Source organism: Bubalus kerabau, chromosome 1, assembly GCF_029407905.1.
Source record: "Bubalus kerabau isolate K-KA32 ecotype Philippines breed swamp buffalo chromosome 1, PCC_UOA_SB_1v2, whole genome shotgun sequence".
NCBI lineage: Eukaryota > Metazoa > Chordata > Mammalia > Artiodactyla > Bovidae > Bubalus > Bubalus kerabau.
In genome coordinates, this window is record NC_073624.1 from 98,245,882 (window position 1) to 98,273,631 (window position 27,750).

At 39.4% G+C, this 27,750-nt stretch overlaps 1 protein-coding gene across 5 annotated transcripts in view; it reads left to right on the top strand.

Annotated features, from left to right (window-relative positions):
* The window catches only part of CEP83 (centrosomal protein 83), a 136,338-nt gene that overhangs the window by 16,930 nt on the left and 91,658 nt on the right, over positions 1–27,750 (top strand). The window contains exon 2 of one of the 5 annotated variants that reach the window (XM_055585393.1): positions 22,972–23,041. The exons of the other annotated variants lie outside the window; for them this stretch is intronic. The gene's annotated coding sequence lies outside the window, so the exon portion shown is untranslated. The remainder of the gene's footprint in view (positions 1–22,971; positions 23,042–27,750) is intronic. 5 annotated transcript variants of the gene reach the window in all.

Genomic DNA, 27,750 nt, shown 5'->3' on the forward strand with positions numbered 1-27,750 from the left:
TCATAGAAAAAGCAAGGGAATTCCAAAAGACTACCTACTTCTGGTTCATTGTTTACGCTAAAGCCTTTGACTGTGTGGATCACAACAAACTGTGGAAAATTCTGAAAGAGATGGGAGTACCAGACCACCTTACCTGCCTCCTGAGAAATCTGTACGCAGGTTAAGAAGGTCAAGACCTGTGGCAGGTCAAGAAGCAACAGATAGAACCCTACGTGGAACAACAGACTGGTTCCAAATTGGGAAAGGAGTACGTCAAGGCTGTGTACTGTCACCTGCTTATTTAGCTTATATGCAGAGTACATTGTGTGAAATGCCAGGCTGGATGACACACAAGCTGGAGTCAAGATTTCTGGGAGAAATATCAACAACCTCAGATATGCAGATGACACCACCCTTATGGCAGAAAGTGAAGAGGAACTGAAGAGCCTCTTGATGAGGATGAAAGAGGAGAGTGAAAAAGCTAGCTTAAAACTCAGCATTCAGAAAACTAAGATCATGGCATTTGGTCCCATCACCTCATGACAAATAGATGGGGAAAAAATGGAAACAGTAACAGACTTATTTTCTTGGGCTCCAGAATCACTGCAGATGGTGACGCAGCCAAGAAATTAAAAGACGCTTGCTCCTTGGAAGAAAACTATGACAAACCTAGACTGCGTATTAAAAAGCAGAGACATCAGAGTCCATATAGTCAAAGCTATGGTTTTTCCAGTAGTCATGTGTGAAGTGAGAGTTGGACTGTAAAGAAGCCTGAGTGCCAAAGAATTGATGCTTTTGAACTGTGGTGTTGGAGAAGACTCCTGAGAGTCTCTTGGACTGCAAAGAGACCAAAGCAGTCCATCCTAAAGGAAATCAGTTCTGAATATTCATTGGAAGGACTGATGCTGAAGTTGTATCTCCCAATACTTTGGCCACCTGATGTGAAGAATTGACTCATTGAAAAAGACCCTGATGCTGGAAAAGATTGAGAGCAAGAGGAGAAGGGGATGACAGAGGATGAGATGGTTGGATGGCATTACTGACTCAGTGGACATGAGTCTGAGCTAATTCCAGGATATAGTGAAGGACAAGAAAGCCTGCTGTGCTGTAGTTCATGGGGTCGCAAAGAATTGGACGTGACTTAGTGACGCACAATGACAGGAAATGCACAAATAATAAAATCAAGCATATGATCCAGAGATAATCTTATTAGTATTTTAATGTCTATCTTCTCTTTTTTCCTCTGCATATGTAGTAATGTAAACATGCTTTTGCAAAATAAGGGCTGTACAACATTTTTATAATTTGTTTTTTCTTCTTTTGTAACATTTACAAAAATTTATTGAAGGGCTTCCGTGATGGCTCAGCGGTGAAGAATCAGCCTATAATGCAAGAGGCTGATTGCATTACAGCCTCTATAGTTTTGGGCTCCAGAATCACTGGATGGGTTGGGAAGATCCCCTTGAGGAGGGTGTGGCAGCCCACTCCACTCCAGCCCACTCCAGTGGAATTTGCTGGAGAATTCCGTGGACTGAGGAGCCTGGGCAGGCCGCATTCCTAGGGTTGCAAAGCATCGGACACAACTAAAGCAACTGAACATGCATATGTGATGTTACTAAGTATTCTTTCATAATTTTTCTTTAAGAAAAAGTTAACTGTGACATCATCTGGGCCTACAGATTTCTTTTAGGAAAATCTTTTTCTAAAGTTCATAATGTTTATTTTAAAAAATAGCTTTATTGAACGTAATTGATAATAACAAAGTATACCTTTTTAAAAGTAAACAACTTTAAGTTTTGTTATATGTATACACCTGTAAAACTATTACCACAATCAAGGTATTACGTATATTTGTCACACCCCAAGTTTCCTTATGTTGTTTTGAGATTCTGCCCTCCTTCTGCCCCCTCCACCAGCCAGTCATTTCCATTCTGAGGCAACCACCAATTTGCTTTCTGTCACTAAGGTTAGTTTGAATTTCAGAGAATGTGATATAAATGGAACCATATAATATATACCCATTTTTGTTTAGTTTTTTTCACCTAGCATAATTATTTTGAGATTCACCCACATTAATGCATTCCTTTTATTACTGAGTAGTTCCTTTGTGTGGATTTATCACAAGTTGTTTACCTGTTTACCTCTTGTTGGATCCATATTTGAGTCTCATAAAGCTACTTTCAACGTGTGTAAGAATATTTTTCTCTTGCATTTTTACCTATAAATGAAATGACTGGATTATATGGTAAGTGTATGATTAATTTTTAAGTAACTTCCAAAGTGTTTTTCCCAAACGATTTTCCCATTGTACATTCCCATTAGCAGTTTATAACATCTGCAGTTTCTCTGCATTCTAGTTAATACTTGGTGTGGTCATCCTTTTAAAGTTTAGCCATTCTAATAGGTGTATAATTAGTAATATTGCATTGTGGGTTTTTTTAAAAAATGTTTGACTGTGCTGGGTTTTTGTCGCTATGCAGGCTCTTGTCTAGCTGAGGTGAGGCGGCTGCTGTCTGGTTGCAATGCACAGGCTGCTTGCGGTGGCGTCTTCTGTTGCAGAGCATAGGCTGTAGTTGTGGGGCATGGGCTTCATTGCCTTGCAACATGAAATCTTCCTGGACCAGGGATTGAACCCATGTCCTGTGAATTGGCAAGTGGAGTCTTCACCCCTGGACCACCAGGGCAGTCCCTGCATTGTGTTTTTAGTTTGCCCTTCACTAACGACTAATGATATTTAACACTTTTTCATGTGTTCAGTTAACCATCCATGTATCTTCCTTGGTGAAGTGCCTATTCACATCTTTTGCCAATTTTTTTGTTTTGTTTTGTTAAATTGAGTTTTCTTGTTATTTTGACAATTTTTAAATTCTGGAAGCAAGTCCTTTATCAATATATGGTTTGTAAATTACTCCTTCAGGCTTGCTTATCTGTTCCTTTAGTGTCTTTTAAAGGAGTTCTTTCTTAATTTTAAAGTCCAGTTGGTCAGTTTTTTTTCTCTAATGGATTATGCTTTTGGTATTGTATCTAAGAAATCTTTAACTCAAGATCAAGATAGTTTCCTGTGTTTGATTTTATGAGTTTTATTGTACAATGTTCTGTATTTGCATTTTGAGTCCATTCTGTGTACGATGTGAGGTAAGACTTGAAGTGTGTTTTTACACATGGATCAGGAGCTGTCCCAGGACCATTTGTTGACAAGACTGTCCTTTCCTTGAATTGTCTAGATAATCACGATGGTGTGATCACTGACCTAGAGCCAGACATCCTGGAATGTGAAGTCAAGTGGGCCTTAGAAAGCATCACTATGAACAAAGCTAGTGGAGGTGACAGAATTCCAGTTGAGCTAGTCCAAATCCTGAAAGACGATGCTGCGAAAGTGCTGCACTCAATATGCCAGCAAATTTGGGAAACTCAGCAATGGCCACAGGACTGGAAAAGGTCAGTTTTCATTCCAATCCCAAAGAAAGGCAATGCCAAAGAATGCTCAAACTACCGCACAATTGCACTCATCTCACACGTAGTAAAGTAATGCTCAAAATTCTCCAAGCCAGGCTTCAGCAATATGTGAACCGTGAACTTCCTGATGTTCAAGCTGGATTTAGAAAAGGCAGAGGAACCAGCGATCCAATTGCCAACATCTGCTGGATCATGGAAAAAGCAAGAGAGTTCCAGAAAAGCATCTATTTCTGCTTTATTGACTATGCCAAAGCCTTTGACTGTGTGGATCACAATAAACTGGAAAATTCTGAAAGAGATGGGAATACCAGAGCACCTGATCTGCCTCTTGAGAAATTTGTATGCAGGTCAGGAAGCAACAGTTAGAACTGGACATGAACAACAGACTGGTTCCAAATAGGAAAAGGAGTACGTCAAGGCTGTATATTGTCACTTTAACTTATATGCAGAGTTTATTTAACTTATATGCAGAGTACATCATGAGAAATGCTGGGCTGAAAGAAACACAAGCTGGAATTGAGATTGCCGGGAGAAACATCAATAACCTCAGATATGCAGATGACACCACCCTTATGGCAGAAAGTGAAGAGGAACTCAAAAGCCTCTTGATGAAAGTGAAAGAGGAGAGTGAAAAAGTTGGCTTAAAGCTCAACATTCAGAAAACGAAGATCATGGCATCTGGTCCCACCACTTCATGGGAAATAGATGGGGAAACAGTGGAAACAGTGTCAGACTTTATTTTTCTGGGCTCCAAAATCACTACAGATGGTGACTGCAGCCATGAAATTAAAAGACGCTTACTCCTTGGAAGGAAAGTTATGACCAACCTAGATAGCATATTCAAAAGCAGAGACATTACTTTGCCAACAAAGGTCCGTCTAGTCAAGGCTATGGTTTTTCCAGTGGTCATGTATGGATGTGAGAGTTGGACTGTGAAGAAGGCTGAGTGCTGAAGAATTGATGCCTTTGAAGTGTGGTGTTGGAGAAGACTCTTGAGAGTCCCTTGGACTGCAAGGAGATCCAACCAGTCCATTCTGAAGGAGATCAGCCCTGGGATTTCTTTGGAAGCAATGATGCTAAAGCTGAAACTCCAGTACTTTGGCCACCTAATGCGAAGAGTTGACTCATTGGAAAAGAATCTGATGCTGGGAGGGATTGGGGGCAAGAGGAGAAGGGGACGACAGAAGATGAGATGGCTGGATGGCATCACTGACTCGATGGACGTGAGTCTGAGTGAACTTCGGGAGTTGGTGATGGACAGGGAGGCCTGGTGTGCTGTGATTCATGGAGTCACAAAGAGTCGGACACGACTGAGCGACTGATCTGATCTGATCTGATTTATCAAAAATTAATTGACTATGTATATTTGGGTCAGTTTGTGAATTTGACTCTCTTTGTGTGTCTCTCTGGATATGAATGCTACACTGTTTTGATTTCTGTAGCATTTTAATAAGTTATGAAGTCAGGTAGGGCAAATTTTCCAACTTTTTTTTTTTTTTCAGTTTTTGCAATTCCTTTTGTTTTCACGTAAATTTAAAACTGACTTGTTAATTCTGTTTTTTAAAAGTCTGCTGGGATTTTGAATGGCATTGCACTGAATTTGAGAGAGATAAACATCTTAATGTTGAGTAATTTGATCCATGAATATAGTATATCTTGCTCTTAAATATACTTTTTATAGCCTGTTTATCCATTACAAATTGCTCTGTGATGTAAGCATCATGGAGGCAGGGATCTGATTCTGTCTTCCACTCCTACTTGGCTCTTTGCATGCATGCTCTCAATAAACATTTATTAAATGATAAATGAAGAAGGTTCCTGAACGTAAATATTTGTGCACATCTCTTGATTAGTTTCTTAAGAGTACTTCTTACATGTGGAATTGCCAGGTCAAACGATATGTTCATTTTTAAAGCTTTTGATTACCAGACACTTGCCTAGCATTCTTTTTGAAAACAGAAATATTGATTGATAAATATCAGAAAGCATGTATAATTGATTGGCAAACGATGTTCTTAATTATATTCTCCCTAAGCTGTTTCTTAAATTACACTGCTAGCCTATGTGAAAGTAGGATTCACATCACAGAAATCATGTGGATCACTTTTCTGTCATTACCTCGGTTTACTGGAATTGGGAGCTGTGGTGATAAACAAAAATGAAGATGATTGTAGTTTTACCTTTGAGGATCTCAGTCTCTCTGGAAAGATAGATTACTTAGTTATCAGTTAATGAAAGGGAAAAAAACCTGTGTGATAGAATTTAGAATAAATACTGTGAGGCAAGCACAAGGAAGGTAGAAATTTATGGAGCAGAAAGATGGGCAGAAGCTATTGTTTACATTCACTTTTAGAGTTAACTCTAAGCTCTGGCAATAGTTTTATGATTATTCACATGGTAGAATTTTAGGTTTGACTCTGATCTTGATTTGTGGATTAGTTGAAAAGATTTAAGTGGAAGGTATTTTAATTTGGCATAAGTATATTAACAATATTGTGAAGGTAAGAATAGGCAACCCATGTATGAGAGACAAACATCTTAATTTGCTCTAGCAAAGGGGTCCTGTGGGGCAGCAACATGAAACTGTTTGCATTTGTAAGGGGAGTTGGCTAATGCAGGGCTTTGAGTTTGGCTGGGAAGTGTAGGTTTGATCCAGTAAACCATAGGAAGGATCGTAATAGGAGTTACAATAAAGGCAACAGTATATAAGGAGGATTGTCCTGGTAGATATTTGTAAGCTATTTTAAGGATGAGGAAAGGCCAAAATCCAGGACACTGTTTAGGTTTTTATTAAAATAAGCCAAATATAAAATATTTGAGATTTCTGCACTAAATGGTGATGGAAAAGAGTGGTTAAAATCAACAGACAGGTAAAGAGTCAGTAGGATTAATTACTACTAATAGGAGAGGGGGAATAGTTTGTGTGGTAAGAAATAAGGGGATGGTAGTAGTAATTTTTTTTATTTTAAGGAGGAAGGTAGAAACTTTGAAGTTAGTGAGTTTCATACTTGTTACGCTGAGCTTCCATTGTAGGTGGGACATGTAGTAAAGAGTTAGCTCTGAAAGAGAGGTTAGGAACGTGGTTATAAATTTGAGTGTCATTCAGATAGATGTATTGGGTTGGTCAGAAAGTTCCTTCAGGATGATACGGGAAAACCCTGAAAGAACTTTCTGGCCAACTCAGTAATATGTCAGGCAATGAGAGAGGCAGCTTGACTTTTCATCAGACTAGAGGTTCTCATGGTGAGTAAGTGAAAGAACATATGTATTAGGGACAACAAGAAGAATCAGAGATAGGAGGTGATGATCATGGTGTTAAAGACATTAAGAGAGAAGAATATTTCAAAGCAATTATTAAAGGTGATTGTGTGTAGACTGCACTGATAAGGTTTATGTTTACTAGTGTTTAGCATAGTTTAGTAAATAAATGTAGTAAACTCTTGATGAAAGGTAGTTTAAATTATTATTGGATTAATATTGAAAATTTTCATGTTATCATCTGTTCAATTGGTAATTCAGTTCAATTCAGTTGCTCAGTCGAGTCCAACTCTTTGCCACCCCATGGACTGCAGCATGCCAGGCCTTCCCTGTCCATCACCAACTCCCGGAGCTTACTCAAACTCATGTCCATTGAGTCGGTGATGCCATCCAGCCATCTCATCCTCTGTTGTCCCCTTCTCCTCCCACCTTCAGTCTTTCCCAGCATCAGGGTCTTTTCAAATGAGTCAGTTCTTTGCATCAGGTGGCCAAAGTATTGAAATTTCAGCTTCAACATCAGTCCTTCCAATGAATATTCAGGACTGATTTCCTTTAGGATAGACTGGTTGGATCTCCTTGCAGTCCAAGGGACTCTCAAGAGTCTTCTCCAACACCACAGTTCAAAAGCATCAATTCTTTGGCACTCAGCTTTCTTTATAGTCCAACTCTCACATCCATACATGACTACTGGAAAAACCATAGCTTTGACTAGAATGACCTTTGTTGGCAGTGTAATGTCTCTGCTTTTTAATATGCTGTCTAGGTTGGTCATAATTTTTCTTCCAAAGAGCAAGCGTCTTTTAATTTCATGGCCGCAGTCACCATTTGCAGTGATTTTGGAGCCCCCCCAAAACAGTCTGTCACTGTTTCCCCATCTATTTGCCATGAAGTGATGGGACCAGATGCCATGATCTTCATTTTCTGAATGTGGAGTTTGAAGCCAACTTTTTCACTCTCTCCTTTCACTTTCATCAAGAGGCTCTTAAGTTCTTCTTCACTTTCTGCCATAAGAGTGGTGGTGTCATCTGTATATCTGAGGTTATTGATATTTCTCCTGGAAGTCTTAATTTCAGCTTGTGCTTCATCCAGCCCAGCATTTTGCAAGATGTACTCTGCGTATAAGTTAAATAAGGGCAACAATACATAGTCTTGATGTACTCCTTTCCCTATTTGGAAACAGTCTGTTGTTCCATGTCCAGTTCTAACTGTTGCTGCTTGACCTACATACACATTTCTCAGGAGGCAGGTCAGGTGGTCTGGTATTCCCATCTCTTGAAGACTTTTCCATAGTTTGTTGTGATCCACACAGTTGAAGGCTTTGGCATAGTCAATAAAGCAGAAGTAGATGTTTTTCTGGAATTCTCTTGCTTTTTTGATAATCCAATGGATGTTGGCAATTTGATCTCTGATTTCTCTGCCTTTTCAAAATCCAACTTGAACATCTGGAAGTTCACGGTTCACATACTGCTGAAGCCTGGCTTGGAGAATTTTGAGCATTACTTTACTAGCATGTGAGATGAGTGCAACTGTGTGATAGTTTGAGCATTCTTTGGCATTGCCTTTCTTTGGGATTGGAATGAAAACTGACCTTTTCCAGCCCTGTGGCCACTGCTGAGTTTTCCAAATTTGCTGGCATATTGAGTGCAACACTTTCACAGCATCATCTTTTAGGATTCAGTTGGTAAGAAGGGATTAATGACATACGGTTATTTCATAGTTTGTGAACAATTTGTCAACATTTACATGTAAAGGTATTGCCAACATTATCAGTTTTGTCTCAGATTATAAAAGTTTTGTTTGTTATTGCATCATTAAAAAAGTCTTATAGTTTTGGCTCAAGTGAAGAGAATAGCATGACTTCCTAATAATAGTTTCGTAAGATGCTTTTGCCTTCCTAATAGTGTGACATTTTTTAAAGTTTATTTTTTGCCCTTAATTATTTCAACCCAAATAAACTAAGAAAAAAAAAATCCCAAAGCAGTTTACCCATTACTCTCCCCTCACCACCACCCCTGGCCTCAACCACCAATCTGTTCTGTTTCTTTGAGCTGTGTTCTCACATGCTTGTGTGTAGACTTTGCATTTAAGAGAGATCATATGGTATTTTTCTTTCTTCTTTCTTCACTTAGTGTAATGCCATCAAGATCTGTTAGTGTTGTTGACAGTGGCAGGATTTTCTTCTTTTTTATGGCTGAGTCATGCTCCATTGCATGTGCCACACACACAGCACACCACATTTTCTGTGTCCAGTCGTCCACTGATGGGCCCTTAGCTTGTTTCCACGTCTTGGCTCTTATAAAGGATGCTGTAGTAAACATTGGGATACATACATCTTTTTGAGTTTGGTGTTTTTGTTTTCCTCAGATAAATACCCAGAAGTGCTGGTGGTGGCTTAGATGCTAAGTTGTGTCCAACTCTTGCAACCCCATGGGGTGTAGCTTGCCCGGCTCCTCTGTCCATGGGATTCTCCAGGCGAGAATACTGGAGTGGGTTGCCATGCCTTCCTCCAGGGGATCTTCCTGACCCAGGAATTGAACCCGGGCCTCCTGCATTGCAGGCAGATGGATCATATGGAGCTCTGTTGGTGATTTTTTGAGGAACCTCCTTGTCTTTAATGTTCCAGATGGATTATTGTACGTGGTCATAGTACCTCCACAGTGTGGTCTTGGTCTTATTTTCTAAACCAGTTTTATTATATCTGCTGTAAAATATTTCCCAAGGTAACTTATAATTTAAAAAATCTTGCCACAAGGTGTCATTGTAACCTATAAAAAGAAACTCCATGTAAATGTGCGATGCCATTTTTACATTTCCTTGTTTTTAAGTGTTTTTTTTTGTTTCATATTTTGCAGTTGTCTTTTAAGATATATGGTGTATCTCTTGTATAAAGGGGAAAAAAAGTAGCTCATGTTCTTGAGTTCTTATATTTTTGCAAAAACATATGCTTTCCACCCACAAATTTCTTAAGAATGTGTTGCTATAGAGATGATTGTTTGAAGGAAAGAATGAGGAGGAGTAACAGCAGGTGGACAGTTAAGGAACAAAATACTTATTTTATGTCTTTGTTCCCGACAGAGCCAGCTTTAGCGTTTACCCCTCTGCTGATGAAATCCCTATGGAAGAAAGGTAGATATTTAGAGATACTGTGATGGTATTTGCATTTACTCGGATGCTTTGCAAAGGTCCCTGTGCTTTATTCTTTGTTCATGTAAAGGATTAGTATTTGAAGTAATTGTCATCTTTGAAACAGTCTCTGGTTTAACTGGGATTCCATTTTATTTGTAAAGGAAAAAAAAGTCCTGATTTCCTTCTTGGCCTTTTAGTGTCTTTGAAAAAAGTGGATTGTTTTTTGTTTGTTTTTGAGAGGTGTATCAATATCTGACTACTAACACCTGTTACTTCTGCCTCCAGATTCATTTTCAAGACTATTCCCTATTGATACCTGCTGCCAGTCTCATAGTTGAGGCCTTCATCTTTGTTTTCCTGGACTTTTGGTAGCACACACTCTCTCTTTTTTTCACTCCCCACCCCACCTCAGATCTGTTCTACACCTTGGATAATGTAGTTGTTCTGGACTACAAATCTGAACCCACCCTGTACTGTCCCTTATCTACCACAAGCTTAAAGCCTTTGTTGACTCTCCTAGATCTCAGGATGAACTCCAGTCTTCTACACATTGCCTTCAGGACTCTGCCCTACCTCTCCAGGCTGGTAACGCTCCCCCATACCTGTCAGCCTCTACCTCCAATGTTGTCTCGCCATCTCCATGCCTTTGTACTTGATATTCCTTGCATCCCTTTCTTTGTCTTAGCTCAGAGTTTCTGTCTTTATGAAGTCTTCCCTGACAGCTTCTCCAGCGGAATTTGGCCTCTCTCCCAAGTGCTCCCATACTACCTATAAATATATTACTGTGCTTTATAGTTCTAAAAGTTTCTGAATTCACTTTTTAATTTATTTTTGGCTGTGGTGGGTCTTTGTTGCTGCACTTAGGCTTGCAGGAGCTCAGGCTTCTTATTGCGGTGGCTTCTTTTGTTGTGGAGCACAGGCTTTAGGGTGCCCGGGCTTGGGTAGCTGTGGCTCCCGGGTTCTGGAGCACGGGCTCAGTAATTGTGGGACATAGGCTTAGTTGCACGTGGAATCTTTCCTGACCTGGGATTGAACCAGTGTCCCCTGCATTGTAAGGAGGATTCTTTACCACTGGACCACCAGGGAAGCCCTGAATTCGCTTAGTTTATATAGATAATATACCCACACAGCAAAAAATATTTAAGTACAATAAGGAATAAATTGTAAATTTTCTAATTTTTGTTTAGTTAGCTATTGTTAACATGTTTCACTGACCACCATGAATTCCTTGAGGGCACAAATATTCTTTTATTTCTGAACCCCTGTACTCAGCAAGGTATTGGGCATAAAATAGGCACTTAGAAAATGTCCATAGTATTCTGAATATGGGCACGTTCTTCCTTGCTCAGAAGTCAGCTTGACTTCATGGTCTGCATATTTATCTCCTTCAGAGCCCTTTGAGTAAGTAGACCACTCAGTAAATATGATATAGTATCTACTCAGTAAGTACTGATTGTTTAATTCCTTTTTTTTCTTCTTTTAAATAAATGGTTTTAAAATTAACCTGTATTGTGTACTTTTATCTCTCTTTTTTGGCTCTGAAAAATTTTATACATTTTTTTTCTGGCAGATTCTCAAATATGAAAATTGGATGCTTATTCTTATATTAACTGTAATAAAAACATCAGTTGAAGTCCTAACACATTTTAAAATTTATTTAACTTTCCAGACTAGAGCATAAATCTCATGGAAATAGTTAAATCAGAATTTATTTTAAAAAAAGCAAATAATTTCCAGGATATGTTGTTGGATCTGTAGACAACCTTCATTTTGTGTGAGGAGCCATATGGTTAGGAGCTACCACCTTTTCTATTTCAGGAGAAATATGGGAGTGTGAGCACAGAAGACTTTACAGCTCACACAAAGGTATTAAGTACTCATAAATCTTTTGTAAAGTCCTCATATGTAATAGAGCCTACACAAAGAAATATGAAAATGAAGTATGGTTTGGGTAAGAGTCATCTTTGTTTTTTGGATCACAACTTTTCAGAGACTTTTATAATTTATTGCTAAGCATTTGAGGTTGACTGATTACTATATCATACTTTCCCAGAATTCTTTTGTGTGAATTAAGCTGTGTGGAGGCAGACAGTGCAATTATAAGAATAGAATAACATTTTAATTCAGTGCTTTGGTGGTTGATTGCTAACCACTCTAATACATATCTTCTTGCCTTCCTCTTTCCTTCCCCTCCCGTTTCTTTCTAAATCACAATTATAGGGCCTGGCACCTTACCAGGGCTTTGAAGGGTCTGCTCCCAGCTGCACTTCAGGTTTTGGCAGGGTGTCAAGTTGTGACATTTTTTGTATACAAGACATCCTGGGATGGCCATCCAAAGGCTGTTTGGGTGACTAGTGTAGATAGAATTCTCTTGAATTTTAAAGTAACTTATTTGTAATGTTTTGTTTATAAGTGAAGTGATGCCCAATGTGGGTTCTCCCTAGACTTTTAACCTTGGGGCATGTAGTATTTAAAGCATTGTTTTGAAATGTTCAAAAGCATAGTATGTGCTTTTTAATGGAATGTGTTTTGGAAGCTTTCCATGAGCATCAGCAGCTGTGCTTTTAGAATATTTTGAATTACCATCCTTTTGGATAGACATTGTACCACTTCTTAAGAAATACAGCTCCTGTGTTAAAATAAATATCGTGTGTGGGCCTGCGGAGCTGGGACTGGTCTGAAGATGTAGTAGGAAGGGCATGGAGGTGTGGTCTTGTGACAGTAGCAGTTGCAAAGTTAGGAAGGTGTATTTGGAGAAGGGTTGTGCTATGTCTTTAAAAACTGCCTTTCACACAGACTAGTTCATCTAATAAGTGCTTACCTGATTAATGAGCTGACCAAAATAATCTGCTTTACTTTTTATTATTGTTGGAATTATGTACTTTTTATAATTTGCATTATGAATTTTTTATTTGGTAAACTCCACATAATAGGAATTCTTTTATTGTATAGTTCAGGTGCCTAATGTATTTAGGTGGTCTGTGAGGAATTGATACCTGTCTGTTGATTGGCTAAAATCAGAAAAGTTTGACTATGGTAAGAGTTTAAAACTGAAAGAAATTTACAGACTGGCTAAAATTCATTGTGAAAAAATAGACTGAAGAGAAAGCCAGTGTATTAGTTACCTGTGGCTACCATAACAATTTGCCATATCAGATGGTTTAAAATAGCAACAATTTATTCTCTCACAGTTTGGAGACTGGAAGTCTGAAATCAAGGGCCACTCTCCCTTTAAAGGCTCTAGGGCAGAGGGGTCCCCAGTCCAGACCACACAGCAGGAGGTGAGCAATGGGTGGGTGAGAAAGCGAAGCTTTATCTATACGTGCAGCCGCTGCTCCTCTCAGATCAGTGGTAACATTAGATTCTCATAGGAGCACAAACCCTACTGTAATGCTCTTGAATCATCCTGAACCACCCCCTACCCCAGGTTGGTAGAAAAATTGTCTTCCATGAAACCAGTCCCTGGTGCCAAGAAGGTAATCGATGTTCTAGAGGGAAAATCCTTTTCTTGCTTCTTTTAGCTTCCTGTGGTTTAAGGCACTCCATGGTTTGTGACTACATTTCTCTGATCTCTGCTTTCTTGGTCATATTGCCTACTTTTGAGTCTTTTTCTTATAAGGATACATGTCATTGTGTTTAGGGCCTACCGGTATAATCCAGGATAAGCGCCTCCTTTTAAGATCCTTAATTTAATCACATCTTTGGCTATTTAATGTTATTATAAGTTACAGAGATTAGGACGTGACATACCATTTTTGGGGGGCATCATTCCGCCCAATGCAGAAGCCTCAGTTATTGAATATGGATGAGAAGAGTGAATTGAGGCTAAAGCAGCATTAGGATGGTGAACATACTCGTTTAATGTTTTTGTGCTCATATGTTCATGTGTTTTAGGTTTTGGGGTTATAAATATGAGTAAGACATGTTTTCTTCCCCTGAGTGAAGTTACACTGACTATGTTATATATACTAAAATAGAAGCTAGAAAGTGAAGTAATTACATACATATGTTTGCAAGAGTCAAGGGATACTTCATGGAGGAAGTGATGCATTCCTGAACATGGTTTTGGAGATTGGGAATTCACTATATCAGAGTGTAAAGGGGATGGAAAAGACTTTCAGGACAAAGAAATTACTATTCACTAAGACATAGAGGTATGTCTTTCCTTTTCTCCTTTGCCTTTAGCTTCTCTTCTTTTCTCAGCTATTTGTAAGGCCTCCTCAGACAACCATTTTGCCTTTTTGCACTTTTTGCTTGGGGATGATCTTGATCACTGCCTCCTGTACAATGTCATGAACCTCCGTCCATAGTTCTTCATGCACTCTGTCTATCAGATCTAATTCCTTGAATCTATTTGTCATTTCCACTTGTATAATCCTAGGGATTTGATTTAGGTCATACCTGAATGGTCTAGTGGTTTTCCCTACTTTCTTCAATTTAAGAAGAAATTTCTGAATTTGGCAATAAGGAGTTCATGGTCTGAGCCACAGTCAGCTCCTGGTCTTGTTTTTGCTGACTGTATAGAGCTTCTCCATCTTTGACTGCAAAGAATATAATCAGTCTGATTTCAGTATTGACCATTTGTTGATGTCCATATGTAGAGTCTTCTCTTGTGTTGTTGGAAGAGGGTGTTTCCTATGACCAGTGCATTCTTTTGGCAAAACGCTATGAGCCTTTGCTCTGCTTCATTCTGTACTCCAAGGCCAAATTTACCTGTTACTCCAGGTATCTCTTGACTTCCTACTTCTGTGTTCCAGTCCCTTGTGATGAAAAGGACATCTTTTTTGGGTGTTAGTTCTAGAAGGTCTTGTAGGTTTTCATGCTGCTGCTGCTGCTGCTGCTGCTGAGTCACTTCAGTCGTGTCCGACTCCATGCGACCCCATAGACAGCAGCCCACCAGGCTGCCCCGTCCCTGGGATTCTCCAGGCAAGAACACTGGGGTGGGTTGCCATTTCCTTCTCCAATGCATGAAAGTGAAAAGTGAAAGTGAAGTCACTCAGTCGTGTCCGACCCTCAGCGACCCCATGGACTGCAGCCCACCAGACTCCTCCATCCATGGGATTCTCCAGGCAAGAGTACTGGAGTGGGGTGCCATTGCCTTCTCCATAGAACCATTCAATTTCAGCTTCTTCAGCATTTCTGGTTGGGGCATAGAGTTGGATTACTGTGATATTGAATGGTTTGCCTTGAAAACGAACAGAGATCATTCTGTCATTTTTGAGATTGCATCCAAGTACTGCATTTTGGATTCTCTTGTTGACTATGATGGCTACTCCATTTCTTCTAAGGGATCCTTGCCCACAGTAGTAGATATAATGGTCATCTGAGTTAAATTCACACATTCTAGTCCATTTTAGTTCACTGATTCCTGAAATGTTGACATTCACTCTTGCCATCTCCTGTTTGACCACTTCCAATTTGCCTTGATTCAGGACCTAATATTCCAGGTTCCTATGCAATATCGTTCTTTACAACATCAGACTTTATTTCCATCATCAGTCATATCCACAACTGGATGTTGTTTTTGCTTTGGCTCTGTCTCTTCATTCTTTCTGGAGTTATTTCTCTACTCTTCTCCAGTAGCATATTGGGCACCTACCAACCTGGGGAGTTCATCTTTCAGTGTCCTATCTTTTTGCCTTTTCATACTGTTCATGGGGCTCTCAAGGCAAGAATACTGAAGTGGTTTGCCATTCCCTTTTCCAGTGGACCACATTTTATCAGAAAGAAATAGAGGAAAACAACAGAATGCAAAAGACTAGAAATCTCCTCAAAAAAATTAGAGATACCAAGGGAACGTTTCATGCAAAGATGGGCACAGTAAAGGACAGAAATGATGTGGACCTCACAGAAGCAGAAGATTTTAAGAAGAGATGGCAAGAATACATAGAAGAACTATACAAAAAAAATCTTCATGACCAGATAAGCACGATGATGTGATCAGTCACCTAGAGCCAGATATTCTGGAATGTGAAGTCAAGTGGGCCTTAGGAAGCATCACTACAAACAAAGCCAGTGGAGGCGATGGAATTCCAGTTGAGCTGTTTCAAATCCTGAAAGATGATGCTGTGAAAGTGCTGCACTCAATATGCCAGCAAATTTGGAAAACTCAGGAGTGGCCACAGGACTGGAAAAGGTCAGTTTTCATTCCAATCCCAAAGAAAGGCAATGCCAAAGAATGCTCAAACTACTGCACAATTGCACTCATCTCACATGCTAGCAAAGTAATGCTCAAAATTCTCCAAGCCAGGCTTCAACAGTAGGTGAACCGTGAACTTCCAGATGTTCAAGCTGGATTTAGAAAAGGCAGAGGAACCAGAGATCAAATTGCCAACATAAAATTGCTGCTTGGGACCAGCCCAACAACTAACCGACCTGAGGGACCAGTGCTGCATAAGAATAAGGAAAAATAAGACTCAGAAATAAAGTGGGGATCAGGGACTGATGCCATTCATAGGCAAAAGACCAGATCCTAATCCTGCATGCCTTTTATTGTTAACATCTGCTTCCTTTTACGTGCTCTAGAGATATCTGTTCTTTGATATCTGATATCAATCTCAGATCGGGGATAAAGATATACATTGCACACTTCTTAATGTCAAACCTTCAGGCCTTTCAGGACTCAGCTTAGCCCTTTAGTGGAGCCCTTTCTCAGCAACTCCCTCAACGCTCTGGTTACAGGAACAGTCACTAATGGTTTTCCATCAGTCACATCAGTACTTCAGCATCTTGTTTTCAAGATGTCTTTCCATGATGTACTGTTTACTGCTCCCAGCCCTTTGCTTGGGGGTGATGAGAAAGTCATTCTTACTTTTCAAAGAAGCCCTAATAGTACAGGTCAGTGCATAACATACTCCCTACATATCTCCTTTTTTTTTTTTGAAGCTTACTTTTTGTGATTACTGACCAAAGCGATAGTCATAGAAGCCAAAGCTTCTGTGCTATTTGCCAATTGCTAATTTGCTAGCTGCTAATTGCTGTTGATGTGCATTGACTTTCTTGGTGATTCGCCTGCAGACTATGTAAAAACAGAAAAAAGACATATAAAAATTAACATAAAACCAGCCATTGATCCTCCAATAGTTTTCAAGTGAGGAATGGGGTTTAATTGAGAAATCCCATCTGCTGCTGCATCCAGCAGATTAGAACCTTGCAAAAGGTGTAGTTTCAGAGAGAAAGTTTCCAAGATGTTTTTCCATGATGTACATTTTATTGCTCCCAGCCCTTCGCCTGGGGGTGATGAGAAAGTCATTCATATTTTTCAAAGAAGCCCTGTTAATTATAGTACAGTCCTGTGCATAGCATATTCCCTACATGTTGGATCATTGAAAAAGCAAGAGAGTTCCAGAAAAACATCTACTTCTGCTATATTGACTATGCCAAAAAGCCTTTGACTGTGTGGATCACAACAAGCTGTGGAAAATTCTTCAAGAGATGGGAATACCAGACCTCCTTACCTGCCTCCTGAGAAATTTGTATGCAGGTCAAGAATCAACAGTTAGAACTGGACATGAAACAACAGACTGGTTCCAAATAGGAAAAGAAGTACATCAAAGCTGTATATTGTCACCCTGCTTATTTAACTTCTATTCAGAGTACATCATGAGAAATGCTGGACTGGATGAAGCACAAGCTGGAATCAAGATTGCTAGGAGAAATATCAATAACCTCAGATATGCAAGTGATACCACCTTTATGACAGAAAGTGAAGAAGAACTAAAGAGCCTCTTGATCAAAGTGAAGGAGGAGAGTGAAAAAGTTGGCTTAAAGCTCAACGTTCAGAAACTAAGATCATGGCATCTGGTCACATCACTTCATGGCAAATAGATGGGGAAACAGTGACAAACTTCATTTTTTGGGGCTCCAAAATCACTGAAGATGGTGACTGCAGCCATAAAATTAAAAGACGCCTACCCCTTGGGAGAAAAGTTATGACCAACCTAGACAGCATATTAAAAAGCAGAGGCATTACATTGCCAACAGAGGTCCGTCTAGTCAAAGCTATGGTTTTCCAGTAGTCATGTATGGATGTGAGAGTTGGACTATAAAGAAAGCTGAGCACCGAAAAATTAATACTTTTGAACTGTGGTGTTGGAGAAGACTCTTGAGAGCCCCTTGGTTTGCAAGGAATCAAACCAGTCAATCCTGAAGGAAATTGGTCCTGAATATTCATTGGAAGGTCTGATGCTGAGGCTGAAACTCCAATACTTTGGCCACCTGATGCGAAGAACTGACTCATTTGAAAAGACCCTGATGCTGGGAAAGATTGAAGGCGGGAGGAGAAGGGGACAACAGAGGATGAGATGGTTGGGTGGTATCACTGACTCAATGGACATGAGTTTGAGCAAGCTCTGGGAGTTGGTGATGGACAGGGAAGCCTGGCATGCTGCAGTCCATGGGGTCGCAAAGAGTCAGACACGACTGAGCGACTGAACTGAATTTGGTTGCTATGGAGGGTTCCCCCAGTGGCTCCAGATGGTAAAGAATCTGCCTGTAATGTAGGAGATCCGGGTTTGATCCTTTATGCTCATATAAACTTGAAAATTTTAATGTGCCTCAGTTTTTCTTTTAACAACTGACAACACCAAATGTTGGCCAAAATGTGGAGGAAAGATCTCTTAAGTTGGTTGAAATGGAAAACGATACAACTACTTTGAAAAAGATTTGTCATTTTGTTATAAACATATACTCCATAATCTTGCAGTTCTGCTTATATATTTACACCTCTCCCCAACTGAAAATATGTCCACAAAATGTCTTGTTACAAGCAACTTTATTCATAATAACTGGAAACAATCCAAGTGCACATCAGTAAAAGAACAAAATGTGCTTTTGTTGTTTAAATATAACAGTGGAATACTCTTGGGTTCTTCCTTTGTGAGCTCATGGAATTATATACTTAAAATTTATGCCTGTCATTATATATAAATTTTAACCTTAAAAACAAAAAGTGTAAAGAAATTAAACAGAAGAGAATTAGTAAAAGAAATAGTCCTTTACACATGTTATTGTGTATCCATGTGATGTCTGAAGTTGTGGTACTCTCACAACTGTACAATGGCACCCCACTCCAGTACTCTTGCCTGGAAAATCCCATGGACGGAGGAGCCTGGAAGGCTGTAGTCCATGGGGTCGCTAAGAGTCAGACACGACTGAGCGACTTCACTTTCACTTTCCACTTTCATGCATTGGAGAAGGAAATGGCAACCCACTCCAGTGTTCTTGCCTGGAGAATCCCAGGGATGGGGGAGCCTGGTGGGCTGCCATCTATGGGGTCGCACAGAGTCGGACACGACTGAAGTGACTTAGCAGTAGCAGCATGCTGGCAGAGCAGTGGAAAAGACCAGGGTCCTTGGTAATACTGAGAACAATTTTTGAATGAAAGTTAAGAAATTTGAGTTTTAAAATTAAAAATTAAATCTGTTTTAAAAATGTTGATTATAATAAAGTTTAAAAAAGAAAAGTACACAAAAGTACACATCTGAGTGATTTACAAAGCAAACCCCAGTGTAACCACAACCGAGATCGAGAGTTAGATTACTAGCAGCCTTCCTCAGGTAACGTTATCCTGACTTCTGTGTTAATCACTTCCCTTTTTTTTTTCTCCTGAATTGTTTCACAACCCAGACATACCTAAGTGTATATTCTCTAAATCTCATTTTGTCCTCTTTTCATTTTTTCTGAACTTGAGATGTCTGGAATAGATGAGTATATATTCTTTTGACTCTCTCTTTTGTTTGAATAGTATATTTGTGATACCTAGGTAGTATACATAGATTTCATTAACATATAGGACTAAATCCTTTATATCACAGTTTCTCTCTTCAGCTGTTAATGGCAGTATGATTTGTTTCTAGGTTTCAGTTGGGAATAATACTGCTATGAACAGCATCTCATGGTATACTTATATTAATTACTCATATTTCAATTAGATATATATATATATATATATCAAGTAGAGAATTTCTGTGTCATAATATATATTCATTTCTTTAACTTTAGATACTGATTTGTTGTGCCGTCACTCAGTCATGTCTGACTTTGGGATCCCATGGACTGCAGCATGCCAGGCTTCCCTGTCCTTCACCATCTCCCAGAGTTTGCTCAAACTCATGACCATTGAGTCGATGATGCCATCCAGCAATCTCATCCTCTGTAGCTCCTTTCTCCTCTTGCCCTCAATCTTTCCCAGCATCAGCATCTTTTCCATTGAGTCGGCTCTTTGCATCAGGTGGCCAAAGTATTGGAGCATCAGCATCAGTCCTTCCAGTTAATATTCAGGGTTGATTTCCTTGAGGATTAACCAGAATGATCTCCTTGCAGTCCAAGAGACTCTTAAGTGTCTTTTCCAGCATCACGGTTGAAAAGCATCAATTCTTCAGCACTCAGCCTTCATTACTGCCCAGCTCTCACATCCGTACATGAATACTGGAAAAACCAAAGCTTTGGCTAGACAGATCTTTGTCAGCAAAACCTGGTTTTTTAATATGCTGTCTAGGTTTGTCATAGCTTTTCTTCCAAAGAGCAAGTGTCTTTTAATTTCATGGCTGTAGTCACTGTCTGCAGTGATTTTGGAGCCCAAGAAAATAAAGTCTCTCACTGTTTCCATTTCCCCCCCATCTATTTGCCATGAAGTGATGGGACTGAATGCCATGATATCAGTATTTTGAATCGTGAGTTTTAAAGCAGCTTTTTCACTCTCCTCTTTCACTTTCATCAAAAGGCTCTTTAGTTCCTCTTTGCTTGCTGCCATTTGGGTGGTGTCATCTGCATATCTGAGGTTATTGTTATTTCTCCCGGCAGCCTTGATTCCAGCTTGAGCTTCATCCAGCCTGGCATTTTCCATGATGCACTCTACATATAAGTTAAATAATCAGAGTGACAATATACAACCTTGACGTACTCCTTTCCTGATTTGAAACAGGTCTGTTGTTCCATGTCTGGTTCTAACTGTTGCTGCTTGACCTGCATACAGATTCCTCAAGAGGTAGGTCAGGTGGTCTGGTATTCCCATCTCTGTCAGAATTTTCCATGTTTTGTTATGATGTCAAAGGCTTTAGTGTGGTCAATGAAGCAGAAATAGATGTTTTTCTGGAATTCTCTTGCTTTTTCTGTGATCCAGTGGATGTTGGAAATTTGATCTCTGGTTCTTCTGCCTTTTCTAAATCTAGCTTGAACATATGGAAGTTCTTGGTTCATGTACTGTTGAAACTTAGCTTGAAGGATTTTGAGCATTACTTTGCTAGCATGTAAAATGAGTGCAATTGTGTGGTAGTTAGAACATTCTTTGGCATGGCCCTTCTTTGGAATTGGAATGAAAACTGACCTTTTCCAGTTCTGTGGCTACTGCTGAGTTTCCCAAATTTGCTGGCATATTGAGTGCAGCACTTTAACAGAAAAGATACACCCACCTGAATGCAGAGTTCCAAAGAATAGCAAGGAGAGATAAGAAATCCTTCTTAAGTGAACAATGCAAAGAAATAGAGGAGAACAGTAGAATGGGAAAGACTAGCGATCTCTTCGGGAAGATTAGAGATACCAAGGGACCATTTCATGCAAAGGTGGGCACAGTAAAAGACAGAAACTGTATGGACCTAACAGACACAGAAAATATCAAGAGGTGGCAAGAATACCCAGAAGAACTGTACCAAAAAGGTCTTAATGACCTACATCACTACAATGGTGTGATCACTCACCGAGTCGTTTCTTAAGTGTGAAGTCAAATGGGACTTAAGAAGCATCACTACGAACAAAGCTAGTGTCCTTCAGATTCTAAAGATGATTTTATTAAAGTGCTGCACTCAGTATGCAAGCAAATTTAGAAAACTCAGCAGTAACCACAGGACTAGATACTATGTGTTTTTCCCCAAAGTGAATATACTATCACTTGTCTCTTCTGTTTTCTCCAAACTTATTATCATCAGACTTTTTGGTTTTCTTATTGTGATTTTAATTTTATAAGAATTCCTACACATATTCAGTTCAGTTCAGTCACTCAGTGTTGTCTGACTCTTTGCGACTCTGTGGAGTACAGCTCATCACGTTTCCCTGTCCATCACCAACTCCCAGAGCTTGCTCAAACTCATGTCCATTGAGTCGGTGATGCCATCCAACCATCTCATCCTCTGTCGTCCCCTTCTCCTCCTGCCTGCAATCTTTCCCAGCATCAGAGTCTTTTCCAATGAGTCAGTTCTTGGCATCAGGTGGCCAAAGTATTGGAACTTCAGCATCAGTCCTTCCAATGAATATTCAAGACTGATCTCCTTCAGGATGGACTGGCTGGATCTCCTTGTAGTCCAAGGGATCTCAAGAGTCTTCTCCAACACCACAGTTCGAAAGCATCAATTCTTCGGTGCTCAGCTTTCTTTATAGTCCAGCTCTCACATCCATAGATGACCACTGGAAAAACCATAGCTTTGACTAGACAGACTTTTGTCGGCAAAGTAATGTCTCTGCTTTTTAGTATGCTGTGTAGGTTGGTCATAGCTTTTCTTCCAAGGAGCAGGCGTCTTTTAATTTCATGGCTGCAGTCACCATCTGCAGTGATTTTGGAGCCCAAAAAAATAAAGTCTGACACTGATTCCACTGTTTCCCCATCTATTTGCCATGAAGTGATGGGATTGGATGCCATGATCTTAGGTTTCTGAATGTTGAGTTTTAAGCGAGCCTTTTCACTCTCCTCTTTCACTTTCATCAAGAGGCTCTTTAGTTCTTCTTCGCTTTCTGCCATAAGGATGGTGTCGTCTGCTCAGCTGAGGTTATTGATATTTCTCCTAGCAATATTGATTCCAGCTTGTGCTTCATCCAGCCTGGCATTTCACATGATGTAATAATTCCTGTACATTAGTACATTAAAAAGATAATTCAGCAGAATAAATAGGACAAAAGATTCAAAGAAAGATTTCATAACATAAAAGAAGAGATCAAGAGGACCCATGAACAAAGAATATCTTTTAAAATATTCTCTTGCTGGTACGTAGAATGCAGTTAGTTTTTGTGTGTTAATCTCCTTAGCAGTCTTACTTCCTTCCTCTAATCATTTCTCTATAAATTCTTCTGTACTTTATATATATACTATCAGAACTTTTGTATATAACATACGTTTTTTTCTTTCCATGTTTTTTGACCTTTTATACCTTTGTTTTTTTCCAGATCTTCAGTACAAAGTTGAGTAAAATTGGTGATAATGGACATCCTTGTCTTATTAATCAGATTCTCAAAGGCAAGCATTGAAGAGTTTGAAATCAAGCATGGTTTTTACTATATTCTTTTTGAACACACCTTGTATTAAATTGATGTGCCTTTCAGTTCCTGGTTTGCTTTAAATTTTTTTAAATTGCGTTGAAATTTATATAACAAAATTAGCCATTTGAAAGTGTGCAATTCAGTGCCATTTAGTACATTCATGATGTTGTACAACTACCACTTCTAGTTTCAAAATGTTTTTATCACCTTCAAAGAAAACTCTGTACCCATTAAGCAGTCATTCCCTATTCCCTACCCTAAGCTCTTTGCAACCACCGATCTACTTTGTCTCTATGGATTTACCTATTTTGGATAATCATATAACTGGAGTCAGACTTTGACACAAATGGTGGATGTTTTATTTTCTTACAACTCCCTGAGCATCTGCTATTTTAGTCTATTGTCTTTTCAAAGTGAGCAATTTATTTTCTAGTTAATTCTTTGTTCTTTATCTTTTCATACTGTTGAGCTCATACTTAGATTTTTATTTGGTCATTGTATTTTTAATTTCTAAAATTTCCACTTGGTTCTTTATATCTTGAATTCTTTGTTGAGACATTTGTTTGTTGTGACTTTCTCTTTTTTCATGTATTTCAAGCTTGTTTGTGATTGCTCACTGAAGCATTTTAATCATAACTTCTTTAACATCTCTGTCATCTCAGTGTTGGCATCTTGCAGTTGTCTTTTTACATTTGAAATCTTTCTCATTCTGGATATGACAGTGATTTTCTTGTGAAACCTGGAACTTTGAGGTTTATGTTAATGAGACTTTGGATTCTACTTAAACCTGTTTTAGCTGGCTTTTCCCGACATCTCTCTGGTGGAGAAAGAGGGGAAATGCTATCTCATTATTGCCAATTGGGGATGAAAGTCCAGTTTTTCCATTTAGCCTCTGTTGACACCTGAGTTGTATAAGATTATCATTTTATTGTTGCGTGGCGAGGAGTTCTGGCTTCTCATGTGGTCTCTACTGACACAGCAGAAAGGGTAGCCTTGTTATTGCTGAGAGTAGTGCCAGTCCTGACTCTCCACTAAGCCTTCTCTGACAGCAGTTAAGCAGATTGAGGGATGAGCTAATGCTTACTCTTGGTGGAGTGAAAGTTGAGGTGACCCACGTGGTCTCCATTGACATTCAGGAACTTGAGGCTTAACTACTTTTCAGCAGAGATGAAAGTTCCAGCTTCCTAATTGCTTGTATATCATCCCTGATAGGGTATTGGGATTATAGCCTGGCTTTGGCTTTTGCTTGTGTGGAAGTGGTAGAACCACAACTTTTTCCATAGTATTTGCTTGTAGTAGGTCGTTCCTGTCTTAAAATTTTTTTTTATCTTGCTGGGCTTCCCCTTTCTTGTTAGTTTGGCTAAAGAAGAGGGTTAAAACATTTTATGGGATTGGGGGAGGGGTCTGAACTCATTGCCAGCTTCTTCACCTCCAAGTTGGGCATAAATGAGGAATAAAGAAAATCCAGGGAGCCTGCCACTGTATTGGTTCTTTTGTCCCAGGGGTTCTTAGCTGATCTTCCTTCTAGTCTCCATTTTTCAGAGTCATGTTACATATGTCATATGTATAACATTTGAGACTTTTAGTTGTATTACTGGGCTTAGGGAAGCGTACATCTGCTCCATCTTCCTGGAAGCAAATATCTTTATCCCTCAAGTTTTAATAATCAATTTTCCTTTGGTTCTAAATATTTTCTGACTTTTATAGTGACTTTTCTTTAGTTTGTAAGTTATTTAGAAATGTTTTCTTTCTAAGCGTATGTAACTTTTCCAGTTATCTTTTTGTATTGAGTTTTAGTTTAATTATAGTCAGAAAACATATTCTGTATAAATTTTTTTTAATGTGAGATATTTTTAAGATCCAGTATGTTCAGTTCAGTTCAGTCGCTCAGTCGTGTCCGATTCTTTGCGACCCCATGGACAGCAGCACGCCAGGCCTCCCTGTCCATCACCAACTCCCAGAGCTTACTCAAACTCATGTCCATTGAGTCGGTGATGCCATCCAACCATCTCATCCTCTGTCGTCCCCTTCTCCTCACGCCTTCAATCTTTCCCAGCATCAGGGTCTTTTCAAATGAGTCAGTTCTTCGCATCAGGTGGCCAAAGTATTGGAGTTTCAGCTTCAACATCAGTCCTTCCAATGAACATTCAGAACCGATTTCCTTTAGGATGGACTGGTTGGATCTCCTTGCAGTCCAAGGGACTCTCCAGAGTCTTCTCCAACACCACAGTTCAAAAGCATCGATTCTTCGTCAGTCAGCTTTCTTTATAGTCCAACTCTCACATCCATACGTGACCACTGGAAAAACCATAGCCTTGACTAGATGGACCTCTGTTGGCAAAGTAATGTCTCTGCATTTTAATATGCTGTCTAGGTTGGTCATAACTTTTCTCCCAAGGAGTAAGTGTCTTTTTATTTCATGGCTGCAGTCACCATCTGCAGTGATTTTGGAGCCCCCCAAAATAAAGTCTGCCACTGTTTCCCCATCTGTTTGCCATGAAGTGATGGGACCAGATGTCATGATCTTCATTTTCTGAATGTTGACCTTTAAGCCAACTTTTTCACTCTCCTCTTTCACTTTCATCAAGAGGCTTTTTAGTTCCTCTTCACTTTCTGCCTTAAGGGTGGTGTCATCTACATATCTGAGGTTATTGATATTTCTCCTGAAAATCTTGATTCCAGCTTGCGCTTCATCCAGTCCAGCATTTTTCATGATGTACTCTGCCTAGAAGTTAAATAAGCAGGGTGACAATATACAGCCTTGACGTACTCCTTTTCCTACTTGGAACCAGTCTGTTGTTCCATGTCCAGTTCTAACTGTTGCTTCCTGACCTGTGTACAGATTTCTCAAGAGGCAGGTCAGGTGGTCTGGTATTCCCCTCTCTTTCAGAATTTTTCATAGTTTATTGTGATCGACACAGTCAAAGGCTTTGACATAGTCTTATAGTCATTTATAAATGATCCAGCATGTGGTCATTTATAAATGTTCCATGCATGCTTATAAGGAATGTGTTCTATACTTATTGGGTACAGTTTTTCTATAAATGTCAGGTCAGGTTGGTTAATTATGTTAAGTTGTTTTTATTCTTACTGATAGTTTTTTTCTGCTTGTTCTATTAGTTACCAAGAATAGTGGTTAAATTCTCTCCCTAAGATTGTGAATTTGTCTGTTTTTCCTTGTAGTTCTGACTGTCTCATTTGTTGTATGTAAATTAAAATTGTCACATCTTTTTGGTGTACTTAACCTTTTATTATGAATGTGTCTTTTCATCTTTACTAGTGTTTTTTGCCTGAAAATCAACTTTATTTGCTATTAATATTAGTTCTAACATCTCTTTTGATTAGTGTTTGTATTATTTTCTCTCATTTTAATTTCAACCTTTCCATGCCCTTGTGTTTTTAAAAATGGCTTATAAAAAAGGCATATGGCTATATTTTTCCTTTTAAATTTTCTTTTATGTTGAGAAACCCTTTTTTAGAATGTTTTAGTAATTTTAATTTCTCCACCCTTTTGAGTTCAGTCGCTCAGTTGTGTCCGACTCTTTGCGACCCCATGAATCGCAGCACGCCAGGCCTCCCTGTCCATCACCAAATCCCAGAGTTCATCAGACTCACGTCCGTCGAGTCAGTGATGCCATCCAGCCATCTCATCCTCTGTCGTCCCCTTCTCCTCCTGCCCCCAATCCCTCCCAGCATCAGAGTTTTTTCCAGTGAATCAACTCTTTGCATGAGGTGGCCAAAGTACCAGGGTTTCAGCTTTAGCATCATTCCTTCCAAAGAAATCCCAGGGCTGATCTCCTTCAGAATGGACTGGTTGGATCTCCTTGCAGTCCAAGGGACTCACCAGAGTCTTCTCCAACACCACAGTTCAAAAGCATCAATTCTTCAGCACTCAGCCTTCTTCACAGTCCAACTCTCACATCCATACATGACCACAGGAAAAACCATAGCCTTGACTAGACGGACCTTTGTTGGCAGAGTAATGTCTGTGCTTTTGAATATGCTATCTAGGTTGGACATAACTTTCCTTCCAAGGAGTAAGCGTCTTTTAATTTCACGGCTGCAGTCACCATCTGCAGTGATTTTGGAGCCCAAAAAAATAAAGTCTGACACTGTTTCCACTGTTTCCCCATCTATTTCCCATGAAGTGATGGGACTGGATGCCATGATCTTTGTTTTCTGAATGTTAAGCTTTAAGCCAACTTTTTCACTCTCCTTTCACTTTCATCAAGAGACTTTTTAGTCCCTCTTCACTTTCTGCCATAAGGGTGGTGTCATCTGCATATCTGAGGTTATTGATGTTTCTCCCGGCAATCTTGATTCCAGCTTGTGTTTCTTCCAGTCCAGCGTTTCTCATGATGTACTCTGGATATAAGTTAAATAAACTCTGCATATAAGTTAAAGTGACAATATACAGCCTTGACGTACTCCTTTTCCTATTTGGAACCAGTCTGTTGTTCCATGTCCAGTTCTAACTGTTGCTTCCTCACCTGCATACAGGTTTCTCAAGAGGCAGGTCAGGTAGTCTGGTATTCCCATCTCTTTCAGAATTTTCCACAGTTTATTGTGATCCACACAGTCAAAGGCTTTGGCATAGTCCACCCTTTTAGCATTCTTTAATGATTATCCTAGAGAGAGATTCATCAGATTTTATTATGCAGAGTTAGATAGCAAATACTTTATGTT